This window comes from Peromyscus leucopus, chromosome 2 (assembly GCF_004664715.2).
Source record: "Peromyscus leucopus breed LL Stock chromosome 2, UCI_PerLeu_2.1, whole genome shotgun sequence".
Lineage (NCBI taxonomy): Eukaryota > Metazoa > Chordata > Mammalia > Rodentia > Cricetidae > Peromyscus > Peromyscus leucopus.
Window position 1 is genome coordinate 25,597,506 of NC_051064.1, and position 12,084 is coordinate 25,609,589.

The window sequence follows — 12,084 nt, forward strand, 5'->3', positions numbered from 1 at the left end:
CGGCATCTAGCTGCCCATATGAGACAAGAAGCAGGAACCTGGTTTTGGCTCTGTTTAGAATTGGTTATTAAATATTCTCAGGTTTAAGGTGGAAACTCGAGCCATTGGGCGCCATTTGTTGCTGGAGGGCTTCTCTCCAGGTTTCCCAAGCCCCGCAGTCCTACAATCCACTTATAAAATAATCACTCAGATGCTTATATCACTTATAAACTGTATGGCTGTGGCAGGCTTCTTGCTAACTGTTCTTTTATCTTAAATTAACCCATTTTTATAAATCTATACCTTGCCACGTGGCTGGTGGCTTACCAGAATCTTTACATGCTGCTTGTCCTGGCGATGGCTGCAGTGTCTCTCCCTCCTTCTTCCTGTTTCCCCAATTCTCCTCTCTCTTTGTCCCGCCTATACTTCCTGCCTGTTCACTGGCCATCAGTGTTTTATTTATATAGAGTGATATCCACAGCAAAATCTTTAAAGAAAAAAAAAAAAGAATTTTAAGACTTTTTTTCAATTTCTGTGCAAAAAAAAAAAAAAATGAGTTCAAATCCTGATAGAACTGTATTAATTTTGCAGATTGATTTTGTTAAGATGGGCATTTTTCAACATTAATCCTACCAATCTATGATTATGAGAGGTCTTCCCACCTTCTAGTATCTTCTTAAATTTCTGTCTTAATGTTTTGAAGTTTTCATTATACAAGCCTTTCACTTTCTTTGTTGACCTCGACCAGTGGGCCATTCTTTAGGGACAAGTTCTTGAGCAGGAGACCTTAGGATGGGGAAAATAAAGAAGACAGGAAAGTTGGGGTATGAGGTTTTACACAAGCTGATGGCTCATGCCAAGCAAGTTTATTAAGAACTATAGCATCATATATACACTTGTGGAGAGGGGGGCGAATAGGAGAGAGTCAGGAGAAAGCTATCATACAATGGGATAAAGTTAGTAGGAAGTTAATCAATGTTGAACAAAGGGAACACAGGATATCTCATGTATGCCACAGGCTGTTATCAGTGGCCTTGAGACTGATAATGCATGTCTCTTCAAGGAAAAAAGTTGAGTTTTTAAAAACAGAAACCTTAACTCTTTGGAGGTCTTAACTCCAGCCACAGATTAGATCTTGTCAAGTTTGTTTTAGTCAAGGACACAGAAATATCATTCCTTTTGTCCTTTAATCAGGGCCTCTGAGAAAGCCTTGGATTGGCCTGTCTCCCAACACTTTGATATGTTTATTCCAAGATATTTAATTAATTTATTTATTTATGTGAGGTTGTTATAAATAAGGATGTGTCTCTGATTTCACCTCAATATGTTTGTCATTGATAACAAAGCTACTGATTTTTTTTTGTGTGTGTGTGTTAATTTTGTATTTTACCACCTTGTTGAATGTGTTCTTTAAATTTTGTTGGTAGATTCTTTGGGGTATTTTATGCGTAGATTCATATCACCTACAATGAAGGATATTTTGACCACTTCCTATTTGCATCTCTTTATCTCTTATATTATTTTTCTGACTAAAACTGAAGGGTTCACAACACGCCCCCACGGTCGAATATACCAGTCGGACACTTCTGCCTACCCAATTCCAGGTCAGGATAGGCTTTTCCGGGTCAGGGCGTCACTCGTAACCAGGATATCCAGCGGACCTGGACACCTCCGCCTAGCCAGTTCCAGGTCAAGATAGCCATTTCCAGGTCAAGGCCTCTCGCGTAACCAGGATCCATGACATTTCATGGCCATGTAAGCACGCAACGTGACCATGTGATCTATGCACACGCGTGGAGTAGTGATGTGACCTGGCCACACCCAGCCAGTTTTAAAGCAGAGCGCCATGTTCCTGGTTCCTTCTTCTTCTCCACGCACGTGTCTCTCCCACAGGCCTGCACACTCTCTATCCCTTTATCTCTAATAAAACTCTTATAAGCGGATTCTGTGGTGTTTCGTGACATTTCCTTGCAGAGTAAGAACACAACGCAGCTAAATAACTAACAAAAACTGCAATCATTATATTAAACAGGAGCAGAGAGACGAGACATCCTTGTTATATACATCAAAAAGTGCCAGGGTTTTCTCTGTTTAACATGATGTTGGCTATGGACTTGCTGTATATTACTGATGCTTTTATTATGCTGAGTATGTTGTCTATATTCCTCATATCTCTGAGTAAGACTTTAGTCATGAAATTATTTTGTCAAAGGCCTTTTCTGCATCTGCTGACTTGATCAAGTGGTCTTGTTATCTGGTACATTATGTGGTAGATAATATTGATTTATGAATGCTGAAACATTCCTATAACTCTTGGATAAAGACAAACTGATATTAGTGGGTGATCCTTTTGGTCTTTTCCTTTTGTTTACAGGTACATTATTGAGAACTTTTGCATCTATGTTCATCAGAGAGATTGCTAGATAATTTTTCTGTTCTGTTCTATCTTCATCCAGCATTAGTATCAGTATAATGTTGATTTCATAAAAATAATTTGGAAAAACTATTTTTCTACCTTGTGAAATAGTTTGTTTGACAACTGTCAATTTTAGTTCTTTAAAAGTTTAATAAAATTCTGTGATGAATCCACTTGGAACTGGACTCTTTTGATGGGAAATGTTTTTAGTTTTCATTTGATTTTTGTTTTTGTTTTGCTCTTTTAATATCATTGCTGGTGATGCGTCTGTTTAAATATTTTATCTCTTCTTGTTTTAACTTTGCCAAGTCATATGCATTGATAATCTGTTCATTTCTTTCTGGGTTTCCAATTTGGTAGAATAAAGGTTTTAGAAGTACACCATTGCTCTCCTCTGGATTTCACTGGTATTTATTTTTCATCTGTTTCCTTTTTCATTTTAAATCATTTGGGTCTTCTTTCTTTTGTTAATTTGGCTAAAGTTTGTCAATCTGTTATAATTGTTAATATCAAAGAATGAACTCTTCATTTCATTGATTTATTTTTTCTCATCTCTATTTTGTTCATTTCCTTTTTGATCTTGATTATTTCTTTCCATTTATTCTTTTAGGATCTTGCTATTCCAAGGCCTTAAGACACACCATTAAGTTGTTAATTTGCATTCTCTGTGATTTTTTTAACAGGCATTTAGAGCTATAAACTTTCCTCTTAGGGGTGCCTTCATTATATATCCCATAGATTTTGCTACATTGCATTTTAATATTTATTCAGTACTAGGGATTTTAAAATTTGCTTTTTATTCCTTCAGTGATTCATAACAATTCCATAGTGTGTTGATCAACCTCCATAACTATGTGCATTTTCTTTGGTTTCCTTTGTGGTTGATATCTATCCTTATTCCACTGTGGGAAGATAAAATACTTTCCCGCATTTGTTGAGAAAAGCTTTCTGTCCCTGTGAGACCAAAATGAGCCATCTTAGAAATAAGACCAAAATGCTTTCACCCTAAAATTAAGGCCTAAGATTTCTCCTTTTGGGAATAGGCTATTAGTTACTGAAAGAAATCAGTCCAGATTCCAGAAACCAGGAAGTGTAAAAGTACAGAGTCACAAGGTAGGCACGAGGTAATGCCTGCTGGACTATGGAATGTCCTCTCCCTGGTTTCCAGGGTAACTGACCACAGAAATGCTCCCACCTGAGGGCAGCCAATGAGAAATGGTGGTGGGCAAACACTCCCTTAGAAGTAATTTCTAGAAGTCCCTAGAAGCGAGCCAATCAAAATTGTACCTGTACCAGCACCCTTAAATGATGTAACCTTGTGGTTTCTCCCTTTAAAAACTGAGCTTACAGACAGGCGGGCACTTCCTCCAGCCTCCACTGCGTTGTATGTATTGGAAGAAGTCCCTGCGTAGGCTTGTATATCCAGAATTAAACTTTGCTTTTGCATTCTGGCATGCTAGTCTTTGGTGGTCTCTCTGGGGGTCATGATCTGGGCACAACAGTCCCAATATATGGTCTGTTTAATGAAAGTTCCACAGGCTGCTGAAAAGAATGTGTACTCTGTTGTGTTTTGAAGTAATGTCCTGTAAATACCTATTAGGTCCATTTTTTAGACAATTTCATTTAGCCCTAATATCCCTATGCTGATTTTTGTCTGAATGATTTGTCCATTTGTAAAAGTGGGGTATTGAGGTCACCCACTATTAATGTGTTTGGGCTAATCTGTTGCTGTATGTTTAATATTGTCTATTAAGGACTAACGGAGTCCAGCACCTCAATAGCCCTCTCCCAGGGTTCAGGAAGAATCTACAACCAGTTGATAACCTAATTTTTGAAGATATTAAATGAATGTATGTACACGAAACTCTTAGTTCATTCACATTATTTTATTTCTCTCTACATGGCTTCTACTCTGCTCTCTTGGTTTCTTTTTTGCCTGGTTCTCTCTACATCTTTCTATTTCTCTCTAAGGGCTATCTTAATTCCTTCATCTTAGTTCTTCCCTATTTTGGTCTTTCTCATCTCGTTCTTACCCACCTTGTTCTTCCTCATTTGGCTCTTCCTCATCTTCCATCTTGTCCTTCTAGTTCTCTCTCTAACTCTCCAGTAATGTCCTCCCAGTCTCTGAGGTTTACAGTTATATACCCATGCAATAGCAATGCTCTGGCTGAGGCAAGGTCACCAGGCTTTAATTCTTACAGGGTCATCAAGGCAGATAAGAGTTTTCCTCAGGCAGTGACTGTCAGGCTTTCTTTTACAACCCAAAAGCGGAGTGTTTAAAGGAGGAGGTCAAATAAGAACTTAAATCAGTTAATATATCAGAAAAAGGGAATTTATGTGCTCAAACTATATTTCTAGGAGTGGTTAGGTAAATTGTTAGGAGTCTATAATGTTAGTGTAAATCATGAGTAAAATAAAGCTGCTTATATTTCTTTAGGGCTCTAACAGTCTCAGTAACTCAGCTACATCTGGGCAGGGTTATCTAGACAGCTGTGTCACAGCTTGATGTATCTGGTATGCAAAATACCCTTTTGTTCTAAGTTTAAATGCCAAAAGGGAAGTTCTAGAGATATTGCTGAGGTTGTAAAGAAAGGTCTGAGCTTAATTTGCACAAGAAACAAAGCTATGTACCTATCACCCCCCTGACCTAGACGGGGTCTCCATATGAATATTTACCTTACTTCAAGAGATCAGATTTTGATGTGAAACGCTTACTCTGTCTGTCGTTTGACCTTAGATTCCTGAGAGGTGCTTCAGATAAAATTCACTGTAGATGCTCTTGGAAGCACAAACAGCATGCAAGAAATTCATTGCAGGAACTGGCTAATATATATACAAAAGCTAAGTGTCACTATGACTCCTTAAGCTTTGGCTTGACCTCTGGAAAAATCCTTGACCAGGTAGTAGCTTTTGTCATAGTATCTGAATTCCCACTACATATTCCTGTGGCTTGCAGCAAATGTCCCCATGATGGATCATTCCCCTGATAAGTAAAAAGTGACTTATATCACTTTTGATGGATTTTGTTTTGAAGTCTTTTTTGTAAGATATTAGGGATAGTGGTACCCACTTGTTTCCTGCTCCATTTGCTTAGAATAGCATTGCCCACCTTTCACTTTTAATGTAGCATTTATCTTCTATGGTGGGTTATACTTCTTGGAAGTAGTAAGATAATGAATCTTATTCTTTTAATCCAGTCTGTTCATCTAATCTTTAACTGGGCAGCTGAGACTATTGATATTCAAAGTTATTACTGGAAATACATATTAACTTCTTTGATTTTTTTAATTTCATGATGTTTGTTTTCTTAGTCCTCTTTTGTTCAATCACTGATCTAACATTATTGTTATTTTTTTCATTCTTATTACTTGGATACCCTTATCCATTTCTTCTTTGCTTCCTTGCTTCCTTGCTTCCTTCCTTCCTTCCCTTCTTTTTTTCTTTCTTCTTTCTTTTGGTTTGAAGTATTCGTTACAGTTTCCTCTTTGTAGGGCTGCCTTGGTGGTTATAAATTCCATTAGCCTGATTTTATTCACCACAGAAAGTTTATCTTTCTCTTTCAATTATGATGGGTAGTTTTCCTGGACATAGTAGCGTAATAGTCTGTACTGGCATCTGTGGTCTTGTAGGATTTGTAGTTTATCTGCATAAGCCTCTCTGACTTTTAAGATCTCCATTGAAAACTTAACTGTTATTCTCATGGGTGCTCAGATAACAGTTGCTTGGTATCATGGAGAATAGGAAGGTATGGCTCCCTTGGGACATGTGTGTAGGTCTTCAGATGTTGGTAAGTGTTTTGCTGACTTTTAAAAAACTGTTATTTAAACTCCCAATGTGGGATTCAACTAGACCACTTAGGACAGGTTTTATTCCAACAACAAACATTGGTTGAGGCTAAGCTACCAGATGCTTAATATATGATTTTTTTTTTTCAGAGAGAGTTATTTGGAGAAAAGCAGAAAATTTGTCAGAATAAAATGAACTCACATTAGACACTGTGCATGGTTGTAGCTCAGACATGTTAGAGGCTGCAGTAAAGAAATCAATCATTATGATCCATTTTCAGTTTGAAGTGAGCTTAGAGCTCATCAGAGAATTACATACGAACAGGAGACAGTCCCCTGTCTTCTCTCCATGGCGCTTGGTGCCTTCATATCTAGGTGCTCTTAGTTCATCCTTGAATTGGAAAGATACAGGCAGTCTGCTCTGTGACCAAGCCCACAAATTGGAAGAGGACAATTCCCAAGCCCAAGGATATGTATGATATAAGGCTTTGTGTCTTGAATCAACAGGAAGAGGAACTTGGGGAGGGGGCTGGGAAGATTGTATCTTCTTGAGAAACTCAGCCAATTGGGAATTCCATGGCCAAAGAAATGTGATTAGAAATATAAAAACCACTGTTTTGTGTCAAATCAGCTGCATCTATCTCATTTTTGCTTCTTCGTGCTCTTTTATGAAGTAAACATTACTGTTTTCACATGAAAGCAGCCTCCTGAGTTAAAGGCCAGCTTAAGTTATTCAGTATGACTGTCACAAAGTCATAGAAAAGTTGGGGTTCTTTGTTCTATACATTCCAACAGTAAAACCAAGATAGTATGGAGAAATGTTTTTATACATGATTCTGTCAGTGACAACAGAAGTCAGAGCAGAGGGAAAGACCCCACTCTGCTACCTGCAGCAGCCTGAGGGTTCTTTTCAGAAAACTCAACCTAGAATAAGCCAGATTCTTGAGTGCACAACAGAATAGAAAGTCAAGATGAATCAGCAAGGAGCAGAGTCAGAGTTTATTGGGGAAATATTTTATTATAGATTTAAGTAAGGGGAATAATTGAAAGGGTGGTAATTTGGAAAAGGACCAGATGCACTAAAGAGTGGGGGAACATTTTTTAAGAGAGGGAGAGCTGAGCTTAAACATCCTTGCTAGAGCAAAATATTGCAATTTTCTTGACTTCTGAAGTTATATCTCAAAGAATTAATTTTTAAAAAGTATTTTCTTTATTGCCCTACTGCAGCCAGGGTCTGTGTTGATGTCTATGTCTCCTGTTACCATCAAAGGCTATATGGATACCCCGGGTATGGGCAGCCATCTGAGGTCATGTTCATGTCCAAGAGCTGTGCTGCAGTTGGGGTCATATAGATCTAAGTGGCCTACATTGCTACTCAGTGCCATGGTGATGTCTTGGTCAGAGTTGAAGTTGAGGGGCATGTCTGGGTCCATTGCCCTACTGCAGCCAAGGTCTATGTTGATGTCCATGGTTCCTGTTATCATCAAAGGCCATGTAGATGTCAATGGTCTGGGTCACCACTGTGTTGATGGCCAAGGGTCATGCTGCCACTGAGGCCATGCCAATCTGAATGGCCTGCCCTGTCACTTGAGGCAATGGTGACATCCACATCTGGCTGTTGCCAAGGACCATGTCTGGGTACATGGCCCTATTGCAGCCAGGGCCTAAGTTGAAGTCTGAGGCCCATGTTGCCACCAAAGGCCACACAGAAGCCTGGGGTCTGGGCCACTCAACTGGTGGCCTTATTGGTGTCCAAGGAATGTGCTCCTGTCAGAACCCTGCTGATCTGAGTGGCCTGGGCCATCCAGGCCCTAGCTATTGCCATGGGCCATGTTTGAGACTGTGGTCCTGCAGCTGGGGTCTGTGTTGATGTCTCTGGCCTGTGTTACCACAAGGGGCCATATGAATCATGCAAGATGAAATCACAGGGCCATACAGAGCTGGGCCGACCCATCACTGGCTCTGGGAAAGTGGGTCAAGATACCCACAAGATCTCCATGACTTAGGGCAGTCATCTGAAAGGAGTTTCGGTGAGGGTGCAGTGATAATGGTGTACCAGAAACCAGAGGCCTTGAACCAGAGCTATGACTCATTGCAAGGAACATTTGCAAGTAAAGCTGATGGGATGAAAAGGTAGACTGTGTGACACAACCACAATGCCACTGGGATGAATGAAGAGGTGTTGGAGAGGTGGGAAACACAGAGGGGCTAAGAGGTTGATTTATTTTTTTTGTTTGTTTGTTTTGGTTTGGTCTTACTTTTTTTTTAATTTTCTTTTGGGGAGATGCTGCAAGGGTGAAGGGCAGATATGGGGGGACTGGTAAATGAGTGGTATAGGGCCCTGGCTCCCCATATTTGAGTAAACTGTTTGCCTCCTTGCTGACCTTGACCAGATCTCCTCCCTATGCTAATTCCCTGCCAGTATCCACCCTCCTGAATGCTTAAGGGAAGTTCCTTGTTTGTGTATCCTGCATATTGGGAGTTATCAGCTTAGATGCAAGAATGTAGAACATTCAGTAGCAAACTTCTGCCCTCTGAAGTTCTCCCATTGTGCTGTAAGCCTGTATTTAAGGTTTCCTCCCTCTTTCAATAAACTGCATTCGGCATTCTGCTGTGGTGAATGACTCACTGTCTTTGTCTCTGTTTTTTTCCGATCCATAGCCCCTCACTCGGACATGGTGAATGGGTAGTGGTAGCACGGGCGTTATCACTAAAAGTGGAATTGAAGTGCGTGGCATGAAATTCCCAGAGAATCAGTAAAGAAATTACATTAAATTTTTTAAAAATATTTTCTTTTAGTCATTTTATTAAATAATGTGATAGTACAGTTGGCTAGGATTATAGCTGATAAGTAAAGTCAGAGATCACAAGAGAATTAAGACATGGTTTGCAGCTGGGGGAAGAGTAAGGCTTAAACATCATGTAGGCTTAGGTCTTCAGCATACTTCACTGCAATTTTAATACTTTTACTTAAATATTTCTATGTAAAAGGAATATTATTTCTATGTGGTAAATTTTGTTAATTGTGCTGAAATCCTTGACTCTCAATTTGTGAGAGGCTTCAATCAGATTCTGGGGTGGGAGATTCTTTTCTCTTCCCATGCTCTTTTTACTTTCCTCATCTTTCTATCCTGCCTCGGTCACCTGGCACTAAGTGCCTACCATGAGAATTCACTCTGCAGTTGGTACTCAGAGCTATTGAGAGGGAGGCGTCTCCTGATGGAGTCCATCTGGTTAGGTGTTCTATCGGCAGCTCTTGGGTGTTCTGCTCTATGATGGTGCTACTGCTTTAGGTTTAAGCATCTAATTGCTTACTGGCACTTGGACACTTTAGCCTATATTGCCTGTCTCCTTCTAGTGTACAAGCTCATCACCTAGAGCCAGATTGGCTAATACCCTCTGTCCCTCAATATTAGGGAATGTTTGGAAATGGAGGGGAATTGCAATTGTCACTTCATAGCTACTTTTGCTAAAATACAGTCATTCCCCAGTTTAGGCCAAGAAGTGACTAAGATGAGGATGGCAGTCTGGCATTTCTGCCCTCATTCTGTGTCTGCAGAGATGAATTACTGTCCTGAACCTTTTTTCTAGAGTCAAGTGAAATTCCAGTAAAAGTAGAAGTTCACTCGATAAGAACTCCCAATTAACATGCATGCACACACACACACACACACACACACACACACACACACACAAATGGACAATTATCCATGAAGGTAAGGCTGCACACCTTGAGGACTAACAGATTAACAATTTAACAATTTTTGATACCAACTTCAGAACAGACCTGAGCCCAGTTAGTAATGAACAGGACTGCACCATGCTCAAGATTGCTTAATTGGGCATACTTCTTGTCCTTTATTTAAATCTACATCTTATATGTGTCCCTAAGAATGGATATAGAAGTCAGTGGACCCTTTTTATTGGTTCCCTCCCCAGGGAGGCAAGACCTACTATGTCTCCCTTCTCTGTTTTTCATCATCCCTTGTCTCTTTAACTGTCATACTGGGGATGTGAAAGAGCACAGACAGTTGAGTCTGCCAGAGTCCAGGATTTTGCCTTAAAAGCTCTGATGATAGGGCTGGGCCTGTGGTGTTCTCCAAGCTCATAAGTTACCAAAGTAATGCACACAAAGGTATGTTGTTTTAGTATCATGCACTTCAAGTGGCAGGGACAATTCATTAAAAGTATTTCTGCAGAGTCCACATAGTCACCTACACTGGATGACTTTGCTGCTTAAATTATATGTCCACAGTGGAGAACACCTGAAAGGGAATAAAAGGGACCCTTTTATTCTTCATATTTCTCTCATAAGTAGTAAGATGTGGTGTGGTAAGAAAACAGGCTGGGCTCTGGCCCCGCCCCGCCCGCCTCTGCTGGGGTGGCCTAGGGCCACGGGTTGCTGGAGGACCCTGAGCAAACTATGGCTTCCGGGGGCCCGCGGGTGCTGGTGGTGGGAGGCGGCATCGCTGGGCTGGGCGCTGCGCAGAGACTCTGCAGCCATCCGGCTGCTCCACACCTGCGGGTCCTGGAGGCCACTGCCGGCGCTGGGGGCCGCATCCGCTCTGAACGGTGCTTCGGTGGTGTAGTGGAGCTGGGTGCACACTGGATCCATGGGCCCTCCCAGGGCAATCCTGTCTTCCAGCTGGCTGAGAAGTTGGGGCTCCTGGGGGAGAAAGAGTTATCAGAGGAGAACCAGCAGGTAGAGACAGGAGGGCACGTGGCCCTGCCCTCTGTGAGCAGCTATACCAGCTCTGGAACATGTGTGATCCTGTAGCTGGCGACAGAGATGGGCAATCTGTACTATGGACTAATAGAACCAGAGAGTTCCTGAAAGCTCCTGAGCCCCCAGTGGCCAGCGTTGGAGAGTGCCTGAAATAGGAACTAAGTCAGCAGGTGGCTAACTGGACTGAGAATGAGGACACTAAGAAACTCACACTGGCTATCCTGAATGCCTTCTTCAATACAAAGTGTTGCGTGAGCGGCACCCACAGCATGGACCTGGTGGCCCTTGCACCATTCGGGGAGTATACAGTGCTGCCGGGACTGGATTGCACCTTGGCTGGTGGTTACCAAGGACTTACCAACTGCATACTGGCTTCCCTGCCCAAGGATTCGATGGTTTTTGACAAGCCGGTGAAGACCATTCACTGGAATGGGTCCTTCCAGGAAGCTGCTTTTCCAGGGGAGACCTTCCCTGTGTTGGTGGAGTGTGAAGATGGTACCCGCCTGCCTGCCTATCATGTCATCGTCACCGTGCCCTTAGGTTTTCTTAAAGAACATCAAGATGCCTTCTTTGAGCCACCACTGCCTGCCCAAAAGGCAGAAGCCATCAAAAAATTAGGCTTTGGTACCAACAACAAAATCTTTTTGGAGTTTGAGGAGCCCTTCTGGGAGCCCGACTGCCAGTTCATCCAGGTGGTATGGGAGGACACATCACCCCTACAGGACACAGCCCTCTCACGCCAAGACACCTGGTTCAAGAAACTCATTGACTTTGTGGTCCTGCCTCCTTTTGAGTATGTATGCATCGAGGAGCTCTAGGGAAGCTCTCACCTGCTTACTCACCTTAGCCTGTTGGAGGACCCAGCTGTGTGTGCTTCGTTGCCTGTGTTTCTGAGGGTTTCACTGCAGGAGCGACATGAGCTCCCAAAGTGTTGGTTACATACTGCAGCCTGGCTCTCTGAGAGACAAACGGAGGCCTAGAATGTGTTCTTGGATTCCTGGAATGTCTGTTCTTAAAAAGAAATATATTGAAATTCTGTAGGAAGTTGTGATTTGTAGATACAAAGATATTTGAAGTATGGATCTGTCTATACCTGGAGAAGTAGTACTTAAATGGGATGGAAAGACCCTTCTACATAATGGAAGCAGAGACCCACAGTTAACCAGGCATGGTGATAT

General features: G+C 41.6%; 1 pseudogene; it reads left to right on the forward strand.

The window, feature by feature from the left end:
- The first annotated feature begins 10,603 nt into the window (after window positions 1–10,603).
- LOC114683783 lies at window positions 10,604–11,737 on the forward strand (annotated as a pseudogene).
- The last annotated feature ends 347 nt before the right edge of the window (window positions 11,738–12,084 follow it).